Below are 12,264 nucleotides of genomic sequence, written 5' to 3' on the forward strand. Positions count from 1 at the left end.
TTAAACTCCTCTGTCTCTGCTCCATTGCTTCCCAACCTGGGCTCTCACCCCTGGGTCCGGGAGGTTCAGCCGCTACAACCCGGCTCATTAGGATAACAAAGAGGATCATATCCTGCAAACGTTGCTTGGAAGGAAATATTTCAGAGCAACAGACCAAAGATACCAGAGGAGGAAAAAAGGAATTCTCCACCATCACCTTTCTCATTGATTTTTTACTGACCACTGTTAATCTATGAGGCATTTCACCCCTGAGCTTGATATAGAAGAATCTGTGCTCACCAGCACCATCAGATAAGGCAAGCTTCAGAAATTAGGGGTCTAGTTTAGCCTGGATCATTATAGAAGCTGTTCTGTGGCAGTTCCAGTGAGACTGGAGCTTATTTGACCATAAGCAGCTTTGCTCAAAAACAAAACAACAAAAAAAATCAGTAGAAGTAATGACAGTAAAAATCAGCTCCTAAGAACAACCTGGGATTTAGAAATATTTGAGGAAGAACTTCTGTGAACACAGAGCCACAGACATCTTAGAAAGGAGAGAAGATTCACCCATTCCCCTTTGAAACATGAAGTTCCAGATCAAATTTGAGGCCTCTTGTGCCAGAACCTGAATACACATGTCCAAGCACAGACATCCTGTCCTTTACTGTTTTCAGACTGAATACACACAAGTGGTGAATAGCAGGAGAAAAAGAGAAAAGGGTGTTTGTGGCAGAGTTAGAAACAGGATTCGGATGCCCCGTGTCCTGGTTTGGTGTAGGGTACCCTGCCCTGGTCCCCACCCCTCATCTCCAAAAGCATGTAGTTGAATTGAAAGAGCAAAGAGTGGTGACCAGTGTTCCAAGGCCAGGAATTGCTCCCACCTGAAGAACAGTTGGACAGACAAGGACTCTAAAAAGTGGGACAAGCAAAGTGTTTTGTGACCAAAGCCTACAAAATCTGCAGTAATACAGAGACATACCCTGTTGGACACACAGCCCAGGTGTGACATAACTTTATGGTGCAGGGACAACACTAAGCTTTTATCCTCAAGCCTTTTATGAACAGAATAGTCTTGAAAGCAGAGGTATAGCATCTTTTGTTGGCAGGCCCCCTACTTCCTCTGAAAGAGATTTACCACAGGTTTTATTCCCCTTACAGCCCTTCCCTCCAGCTGTGGAGTCCTCAGGCAGAGCAGCATCGTTCAGTCATACGCAATCTCCACAGCCAAACATGACAATGACTGGCAAATCACCTCTGATGTGGCTATAGACACAGGCTCTGGTTAAATGAGAATGGACCATGAGCCTTGTGCAGGCCTTCATTTCATCTCTGCAAATAAGTGTTGGAATCTTTAACCTCTTCCCAGATGTTTTTATGGATTTCACTGTGACTTACAGGATGACAAAATGCCTAAACACCCATATAAATGTCAGAGTGGGTTTAGGGTCTCAGCATGGTATGCTAGTATGTTCAAGAAGTTCCTTTTCCCTAGGTTTCCTGTAGCAGAGAGGAGTTGCACTAATACTTGCAACTTCGTGGCCTCTTATGAGGACAGTACCTGCAGTTACACTGCAAAAACAGATCACAGAGAACTTACAGCTTCCTTATAGCAAGTAATAAAAGATCCTTCTAGGACAGATTCCTATTTTCCCCAAGCCACCCTTTACCCAGGCTATAACTTTTGGTACCAGCAATTTCCGGTTCATTGGATTGATTGTTCAGGCACTCAGAAGTCAGTTACTGGTGGCCAAAAGATGTTCCTACCCTGTCTTACTGCCTGGGTGACCAGCATCCCAGAGTCATATTCAAGCAAAACAAATTTACATCTGCTGTTGATAGGTAGCACCTTCAGACTTCAATCTCTCTCCTTGTATAATTTAAGTAATACTGATTTGAGGCTAAAGTAACCTGCTGAGAGATTTTTATGGGCCCCTGATTTCCATCCAGAATTTAATATAAACAGCTGCATCTGTAACCTGAAGAAAGGCACTGAAGGATAACCAGCACAACAGAAAGATGCTAGCATGTTTTCAAAACTCCCAAACAGCCTATCTGATAATAGTAATAGTAGCCATAACAATAAAATATTGTAATAGCTCACAGAGCTTGCAGTCGCATTAATTAATAATGCTGCTTTTGTCTATAAACCTCTCAAAATGCAGGTGGCTTAACAAGGAGAACCTCACCACAGCCTAACAAGGTAAGTTGTAATAAGATCATTATTTTAAGATATTAATTTCCTTTTCCCCCCCTACAGATAACAGCATTTTATTCAGAGTTTGTTAGCACAAGAGTGTTAGGAATTAACTCCAGCTGCTCTGAAGGTTCTTTAAATCAAAGCAATATAGCTTATGAACTTTCGGCTAAACACCAAACTAAATATTGGTGAATTGATGAAACTCTTCAATGTCACAAGGGTGGACACAAGAGAAAGATCAATTCACTGGTCTTCTGAGAGAAGAGCCTAATTGAATTATGATATCTAGATTCTGCAATTGAGGGATCTTATTCCTCCTTTCAGTTTTCAGAAAACAAAAATAATTCAATACAACATATAAGCATATGGTGCAATGCCATCTTAATCAGGAACAAATATAAATACCAGGGAGTGGAGTTCTGAAGACCTGTATTTTGTCTTAAAGGCCTTGTAAGACACAGATGGGTCAAGCAGGCATCTCATGGTTAACAAAGAGTATCTAACAAGGTCTTGTGGGAGCAATGCATTCAATTGAGTGTAATGTATTAGGCAAACTAATGTATATTTTTTAAAAGGCTTTCCAATTTAAGGTAAGAAATGCTGTAACAGTTTTTAAAAAGTGTAGCTGGTTCATTTAAGATCTTTGCCAGGCATGAGAAAATGAATATATCAGAGCTTCTGCTCCCATTGTGCTCTGCCTGGAGCTGACCTTGCTGTACTGGCAGAGAACCTTTGTTCTCACCCATTTCTGCTCCAAAGTTTTGTACATCAGAGAATTTTGTCTCTGTGGAGGCTGTCTGCCACCTCTTTCCTCTGCTCTTCATGACACGAAGCTGTCCACACGAGCAGAATGATCTGCCTGCACTATTCGAGTTTGTTTCCAGGATAGGAAATAAGCTGTTGTTGCAGTAAATATATTTCTGTAGCAGAAGCCTTGGAAAAACAAAGGACTCATTCACATGCAGAATCCTCCAGCCTTGAAAAAATGAGGAAATCAACAGAACTCAGCATCCATCTGACCTCCCAGCAGAATTATTTCCCAATGCCCACTGTGTTTTACATGATGCTCCTGAATGTCTTTAAAGAGGCTATTGAAATACTACTATTTCTGAAATTCCTTTTCTTTTCTAGCTGGACAATCTCTATAGGAAGCTTTTGATAAAGAGCAAAATGTAATTATAGTGATTAATTTAAATAAACTCCAAACAACACAGGCTCTCTTACGGGTTTCACAGAGCCTCAGTATAAATGAATGCTAATGGAGCCACATGCATTTCTCTCCCTGCCTTATTCACCTCAATTTTGTTATTTTGGATAATGCACCTCTCAAGGAACGATCATAGTGCAGGTGTTGAGAGAACAGACTCCAGAAATACAAAACGAGGAAAATTTAGAAGCAAACGAAGAGGAAAATGGGTGAGACAGCTCCCTCCATTCACAGCACCGACATACCGGGAAGTGTGTGTGCCGATAGCCCTCGGCACACCTACACCCAGCAAACATATGCACAGTCACTGGTGCCACCCACACGAAGATGACACCGATAGACACAGTTAGGAGCATGTACGTGTACCGTACATGCTCACACACACACACGTGCTCGCAGGAGCAGGTGGCACAGCTCAAGGGTTTTTCCTGGGATGTGGAGCCGCTGTGGAGGGACAGGAGTGGCTTTGCAGCCCATTGAACTTCTGTCGCATTTGCTAAAGCAGGTTTTAGCCTGCACAGGGATTTTGGACCTGCAGCCAAGCTCTTCACTCATTCTTCCTCAGAAAATTCCTACTGAAGTAGAAACTATGGGACTTCAGCCTCTTTAGGGTCATTTCTGTGGGTCCCTATGTCATTTATTTTACACCAGAGACTTGCTCCAATCTTTTAAACTTGGAAGGTATTATTTACACCACTGAAAAAAATCACATCTACCAAATAATTTTTTGTAGAATTTCCTTTACAACAATAACAATGTTTGGCATCAGGCAGAAAAAGAGATCTCCCCTCATCAATGAATCAGCCCTGAGGTGTCTATGGCCCCTCTCCTCTTTACACAGCAGACAGAGTTGTCAAATGAAAAGCTGACATCCCAGAAGCAACTCAGAACTTAAAGGAAACACAAGCTTCATAATGTGCACTAAAATGAGATTATGTGTGACAGGGGCAACACCTGAGATGACAATAACTCCAAGCAGGTCCTAACTGACGCCAAACATCTGGAGGCTGATAATTAAAGGTCACCAGATAATGTTTTTTAGTTTACTGACAGCTGATCGGGGAAGTCTGATGTAAACTGAAACTGGGGAATGTCAGCTTTTTCCACAAACTGTATAAGAATGTGCTTGTGGTGTCATCCTGATCGTTTTATTACCATATTTATAAGAAATGACTTCTTGCTTGCTGTGGGATAATTAAGTAAGTAAATGGACTGGAAGATAAACCCATCAGAGTGGCACTGAAAACATGGAGCACCCTTCATCTGGAAATTCGTGAGCAGCAGCTGGCAAATGGATGCTGTGCTTGGGCTGGAAGCACCCACAGGGTGTGATCAGTCTGGCATGGTCCATGTGCTCCCATGAGCTGGGCTTCACTGCCACCCAGCATAGATGGATGAGGAGCCTTCAACACAAACAGGTCAGGGACTTTCCTGGTGTCAGGTAAGGATGTAACCTGCACATGCAGTCCAAGTTGAATTCAAGCATCAAACGCTACAAATTCAGATCTCTGCAGTTGTTGGTCCCACCATCTGGCTGGCCTGTTGATAATGGGTTTGCTTCTATCTGATGGGCTGAACATGCTCAGCTCAGGACAGCTCAGACTGTGATGCAAACAGCCCTGCACGCATGAAAACACTACAAATCTGATGAATCCTGACTGACCCCTTTACTGACTCCCCTGAAAGAAGACTCTGCCCTCTACAATCCCAAAAATGTTCTCTTCCTCACATGGGCAAAGCTTCTAGTACTTGTGGGTTTTTTTCCCCCCGGTGAATGGTTGATTTATAACTACTTAAAGAAATGCTCTGTGTCCTAGTCTCAGTTTACATTCTTCACTGAGTCATAAACAAATCAGAGTTGTGGGTGGATCCCTGTTTGATATTAAAGCACCTTATGCTTCTCTAAGCCTCACCAGAGGAAGCAGAAATTACCGGTAATACATTAAAGTTACAGTAGGCCTACAGTCATTTGAGAATATAATACCCCCAGATTATTGCCACAGATTGTGCTGTTGTGTCATTTTCTTGTTGAATAGAAAAACAAATAAAGTATTAAAAAAATTGTTGAAAATTTATGGTAAGAAGATTATTTACTGCAAAAAGCCAGACACAGTGGATGCAATCTAAATCAGAAACTAGGGTTATCAATAGTTCAAGTCAAACATTTGTCTGTGTGACAAAGTTTTCATTCACTCAAAACTCCCAAAACATTGTGAATGCTCCGGATGAAATAAAATAATGATTGAGGTGATTATGCAGTTTAACATTGATATATGAGTCAACCCTCATTTTTAATCCCTGGCATCAAACCCAAGACACACAGAAAACAAATGTGAAATGAGGAAGATAAAAGGAGGCTGATTTAGGAAGGAAAATAACCAAAAAAGCAGCAGCAGCAATTGCCACAATTCAAACAGCCTTGCAAAGATCCCATCATTACCATCTGGCTCAGCATTTCCCAGGCTGCTTTGCTAACACACAACATAAACAGACATGTGGGCTGTGCTTTAGGGTGTCTGATCTTGGCCTTTCTAATAGTCAAAGGAATCAAAGCTTTGAACTGCAGTAGCTGAGTCAAGAAAAGAAGTATTAATTTCCAGTCCTTGCATCATGTCCCACTGTAGCCGACTGCCTGCTACCAGCTGGGAAGGGGGAACTCTATGCACAAGAGAGCAAACCTAAAAAAGTTACCCAAATTGTCAGTGTCTTTCTGTCACTAGTTTCTGCAATCAATACAGATATTCACGTCAGTTCTCATTCCTTAATTGCTACCCATGCTTTATCTCAGAGAGAAATAGGAATGCTGTGCTGGATCGAATCACGCAAAATCCCACCCTGTCTGTCTGGGTCTCGCTCATAGCGTGGTGTATCATGCATTAGCAGTCTGTACATATTAAATGGATTGGATTTCATAAAGGCAAATAACTGACTGGAGATAGACACCTGTGAAAAGTCTATAGGGAGAGGGTTTTTTTAATTTCTACATGTGAACCCTGCAGAAATAACCTGGAGTCACTCAAAATACTGTCAGAAATAATGGTGATATGAAATAGAATTACACAATTTTATCTGAAAAAGTTTTCTTTAAATTCTTAATGGACCTGAAAGCAAAAGGCTTCTGATTTTAGTTTAGGAGAGGAATAAACTGAGACTTACAGAGTTTCCAAATAAACAGGAAACCAGAAACCCATCCATTCTTGGAAAAAGCACTGAGAAGGAACAGAAAGGTTTCATGATGGGACACAGAAAATCATTAGAGCTGGAAAGAGGAGACTGGCATCACTTTGAAAGAAGATATGAATGGAGGCTAAGGAACTCCAGGTAGTCAGAGTACTGCCTGGCCTGGTGGCACTCATCACACACATGTGTGGCCTTGATCCCCTTCTATATCTCCTGCAAATGGAGGGGGAAGGGGACACATTCAGCAGCAGCAGCTGCTCTCTGCAGTGCAATGGGCTGTGGCAGGGGAACTGCGTTTTATGGACACTCAATAGCAAGGTCTTCAGCTGAGCTGTTGTTGGTGGGCTGCTCTATTTGGACAAAGAGCTGTAAAGCTAAGTGGTTGGATAAGGATCTGTAGGTTATCTATAATTTGCCCTCTTCATCCTTTAGACACCACAGAAATGACAGAAAACTAAGGATATAATCTGAAACAAATGTCATCTTTAAAGAATCACACTATTTTCCAGGCTGGAAGGGAGAGAGAAGAAATATGATATGAGGCCTTAATACACTGTGTGTATCTGGAGGCGTCCCACATTTAGAGACTTTCTGTGCTCATTAAGATTTTTGCCCAAGACTTTCTGTACATCACAAGCACAGATCAGTGCTGTATTACAAACAGAAAGCTAGACTTCCTTTGTACACCCGACAACAGATCAAGACAGGAAGAACAGCACACAAACACTGTGTCACCCGCTGCACCACAAAGTTTGCAACCTGGTGTAACACCACCTGCCATTAGAGTGAGCAGGAATCAGATGAGAGCATATCATTAGTGAGCTCCATCCAGTACCCCCTCACCCCTCTCCCACCCAGGAAAAAAAAAAAAAATCAAATGAGAATTTTCAGGAAGATGCAGCAATTGCTCTAGAAACCATGTACATCCAAGTATAATGGCTTCAGATACAGCCTAGGACTATCAGGCAGCTGCACTGAGTCATGTTACTCAAGGAACCCAATGCTACTGTTAAGCTCTACAGAAACAGCACCATTCAACCTACAGCATCATTCCACCTTGCCCACAGAAAGCTTCAATCCTCCAGCTACCAGTGGTCAGTGATTTAAGAAAGAGTGTTTTTCCCATCTGAGACATAGGCAGAGAAAGAAATTTGCCTAAAATCCCAAAACCTGCAGGTAGGCTGGGGCTGAAATCCACAGGACATCTCTCTGCTGCAGGAACTAAAGGAAAGTCCCCAAGCGTGAAAGTCTCTTGTACTTGTCACAGCCCTGCTTCCCCTGCCCACGTCTTGTAGGAAAGCCCCCAAGAGTTATTGCCATCTGTAGCAGCATGATGGCAAGTGGTACACTGCCTAAAACAACACAGGGAACCACAGACATTTGGAATTGATTCAGGTGAACATGGTGCTGCTTTGTAAAATGAATAATATGCCACTGATTGATTTGTGAGGCTCACAGAGCACTGTTTTCTTCTGGACACTGTGCAAACAGCCCCAGCGACAAAAAGGCAGGTTTCCATCTGCTCAGATCTTGCTTTCATGCTACAACTCCAGAGCTGAGAGAGTAAAGAGAGAGGCAAAGTGCAATGCAAAGACCTGGTGACCTAATTCATTAACTACAGGCTGCTTTAAGCTATATGACTGTGCTGTACTATGTACGTTTGTGTTCACATACATCTCTTTTCCTCATTCCTGCCAAGAAACAGAAGATATTTAGACTTCCTATCTATTGTGATTATATCATTTATTTATAAATGTTCATCTTTGAAATAAAAGGAAGAAGATGACTGCTCTGCATTTCAACTCCTTGCCCAGGGCTTGTGCTGCAGCCTCATGAGTTTAGCTAGCCCCTTCTGAGTCCTCTGGATGGTGAGCCACAGGTGCTGGGAGAGCTATCCCTCTCCAGCTGCATCCACAAAGCTGTCCTGCCTCCTCCAGCTTTTGCAGTGAAGCATTTTCCCCAAGAGTTGTGATTATGAAATGTCACCGTGGAAACAGTTGGAATATAATATGTGCTTGCTCGCTCTCCCCCCACCCTTCCTCCCCTCCCACCAGCCTCCTCACTTTCTGAAACTGTGTTTGCTGTACAAGAAAAACCCTTCTTGCTCCCCTCCTCCCCAAAACCTGCAAAGGGGAGTCTCTGTGCCTCACAGTTACTGTGACAAAAACAGATGCCTCAAAAAAATATCCCTATTCATTAACAGCTCCCTGGTACCTTAAAGCTAAACCTACAAAACAACTGGCTGTTGCTGCAGTTACCAGGACTTCCTGCCTTCCTCTGCCAAATAATACCACTTCTGTAAAATGGCATTATAAAAAGGCTTTAAGCCAGTAGGAACCTGGTCTGCTCTTGCTATAACTGTCAACTCAAGAAAGTCTCTAAAGCAAAGCATAATTCCCCATCACAGGTCTACACTGTCCTCTTAGTACTGCTGTCCCTTTCCCATTAGTGTTACCATGAAAGCATAATGCAGACACACATCTTGGTTTTCTTTCTCATGTCCTACTACCCAGAGACAGGTCTTCAGATGATGAGTTCTTTGTGCTCTGCTTATGTTAATAAAGCACAAATTTCCCCTCATCATGATTTCTTCCACACTTCTCATCAGCATCACAAAACAGAGCTGTTCACCTGGGAGCAGAAAGGTCAGCTCACTTTGGATCTGACACATGGTATCTTGTAGCTCCTGAAATATAATCAGCTCATATTTATTTTGTGTGACTGCAGCACTATAAAAGAGCGGGGGCTGTTCCAGAGAAATCATCAGTTTCTTGTAAGAATGTGCAAGCAAACCCCAGGGAAAATTTGAGCTCAAGAGACTGGTACTGAACAGGCCTCTTTCTCTGGCAGAAAATGCTGTTGTAGTTCTCAAAATCACATAGGGGATTTAGATGCCCATTGGTATTTGTTAATTTTAATTAATGAGAATCACACATAAAGATCCCCCAGGCAGTTTCTAAAATGTCAGGCAACAGGGCTTCGAGGGTGCACAGATCAATCCATTCAGTGGGACCCTCACCCATCCACTAGTCATTAGAAATGGTCCAAAGATACTCTCTGCAGTTGTGTGTGTGTGTATGACAGGACAACACAGGAAACCATTTAATTCCCTGATTCTCAAGAAGCCTTGAGGAAGCCTTCCACAGCAAGGTTCACACACACATTGTTTCCCCCTGTAGCTTCCCAGACATCCTTGTGCAATCTGTAAGGTGGTACTGTCAAGGGTAAGACAGAAAAAGTGACTTCTGCCTTGGAAAAGATGGGAAACCCAGGCAGGAGCTCCACTCATTGCTGGCTTGAAGGAAGGCAAGGGAACATGCCTTGATGACTCGACCAGTTGGAGTATGTGACCCGTTCCACGCACAACAAGGCCTTTAAGGTAACTGTAAGAGATGCCTGTTGGAAGTGCAAGTCCCAAGAGATCTCCAAGGCTGATGCTTTGCAGTCAAATGCTCAGTTTCTATTTTTCTGCACTGTGGCAACTTGTGAGCAGCATGGAGAAGGTGATGCACCTGTGATCAGAGAAGGTGCTTTCTGTTCCATATGCAAGTCACAGCCCTCTGAGGAAGCTGCTTGCAGTTGCTGTTGTCCTCATTACTATCTCACCAGCAGCCTGGTGCACAGAGCAGTATGAGCTAGTCTGACAGCATTTTACAATAAGATTGGCTCAAGATCTAAAAAGAAATAGGTTTCTTGGGTGGCATATAGCAGTATTTGCACTCTGAACACATTCCTTCAATTGCTTTGCTCCTTTAATGACAATCCAGAAACAGGCACAGGAAATCCCTGAAATACACTAATGGACACTCCTCCTACCCAGGTCTCCAAATAAGCAATTTAAATTGGCAGCGTCTCTCATCAGAATTGTTAATTCTTCACCATGCCACAGCCTCCCATAACTCCTAGCCTCACCAGGTGGAGAAGAATTACAAAGACTCTCAATTTAAATACCACTTCTATTTCCGACATGCTTTCAATTATCTGCAAAGGCAACCTGTCGCTCACATCCCATCACCCTCTTCACTGATCCCTGCACTGATAACATCACTTTGCAGCCAAACCCCTTTCACCTGGGGAGGTGCACAAAGATGAGCCGTTGTCTCAAGATCAGGCTGTGCTGCAAAGCTGTGGTAGCAGCAATGATGGAAATGGAGCCCCAAAGTTTGTGACCACAGGCCAACCTGTTGCTACCAAAAGGGCCCCCCAGCACCTGGAAATAAACAAAATCACTCATGCCTTTCCTTCATTTGGCTTTTCTCAGTCTAGGGCTGCAGCAGCAATGGGAAGAACCAGAGAGCAAAGAGCTCAGTGGCAGCAAACAATGCTCATCCTTTCACCTGCCACTATGGGCAGAGCCACTGCAAGGCTATCAAGTGGGTCAAAGCCAGCTTCATTGCCCCACAAAGTATTTTCACATGTCCAATGCCTCTTTTGGAGGGGAATTCAGGATATCTGCTATTTTAACTGTAACTAGGATTTGGATTTCTCACCTAAGTGACTACAAAAAAAATCACCATCCTCAATTACTAGACTCAATTCTTCAACATCAAAGCAGCGTAGGTGATAAGGGACACAGTTCCATTCATACCCGGGCACCAGTTAATTACTAGGCACTCAGATGAGCCTGTAGCTTTAAGCAAGGTGAGTTAGGAGTGGGAGGATGAACTGTCTGTTAATCTTATGGTCGTACTTGAGTCTGTCCATCAAAACAGGGCACCCTACTCGTTCCCATCTACTTCCACCCACAGTTTTCCTGTCTCAAGAGGCAAGCTGAGATACGGTACTTGTGTATTAGGGTGTATTCACTGGCTAACCTCGCTGCTTCAAACTTCAACTTCCAAAAAGCACTATTTTGTTCATTTCTTCCCCCGCCCCAGATTACCAGAAGCACAAAGCATGTCTGCACAAAATACAGTATCCTGGGTTACAGACAACTGTATCCAAACAACTTGACAATCTACATAGAGTAAAAAGAGAATTTCAGACAGTAATCTGCACAAGGCCATGCATCAGATTATTGTGGAAAAAAATTAATCACAAATCTGCTTGTTTCCAACCTACAGCACTAATTTTCACTCACAAGGCTCTTTATCCCACCCCAAAGTGTCTTTAAAACTAACAAAGTTTAATATCCTGTGAGTCTCCATCTGCACTGTGTGCACAGGAAAGTGCTGCAAGACCTAAAACATGACATTTTTATGTAGTTGATAAAAGAATAAAGATATCTTTGACAGAAAATTGCAACCTTTCATTGAAAAATCCTCTCAGAAAATTGGCATTTTCTGCCTGTCTGCATTTGATAGAAAATTTTCTTCTAGTGCTTTCTTTGTATAGGTTTGGAAATCTGAAAACCCTTTGGAAAAAAGAGATGTGGGTTTAGGAGCAGAGGGGTGTTCAGCTTAAAAAATTTCATTTGCCATTTTTCAGTGAAAATCAACAGCTTGTATAATACACCTAACATGTGATGTTCAGGTAGACAGGAGATTCCCCAGGAGATGCACAAACAGATCTGACATTATGGAGATCTGCACCAGCATTTTCCCTTTGTGCAGCTTTGCTTTGTACAATGTTCTGAACTACGGCTTGAAGTGAAGTCTATGCTAAAAAAAAAAAACACCCTCAGTCCTGGAATCCACAGGGACAAGGCTTTTAATCAAACCACCAGATGAAAAATAAGCTCACACAGAAATATTCAAGACTA

This window comes from Columba livia, chromosome 14 (genome assembly GCF_036013475.1).
Source record: "Columba livia isolate bColLiv1 breed racing homer chromosome 14, bColLiv1.pat.W.v2, whole genome shotgun sequence".
In the NCBI taxonomy this organism is placed as follows: domain Eukaryota; kingdom Metazoa; phylum Chordata; class Aves; order Columbiformes; family Columbidae; genus Columba; species Columba livia.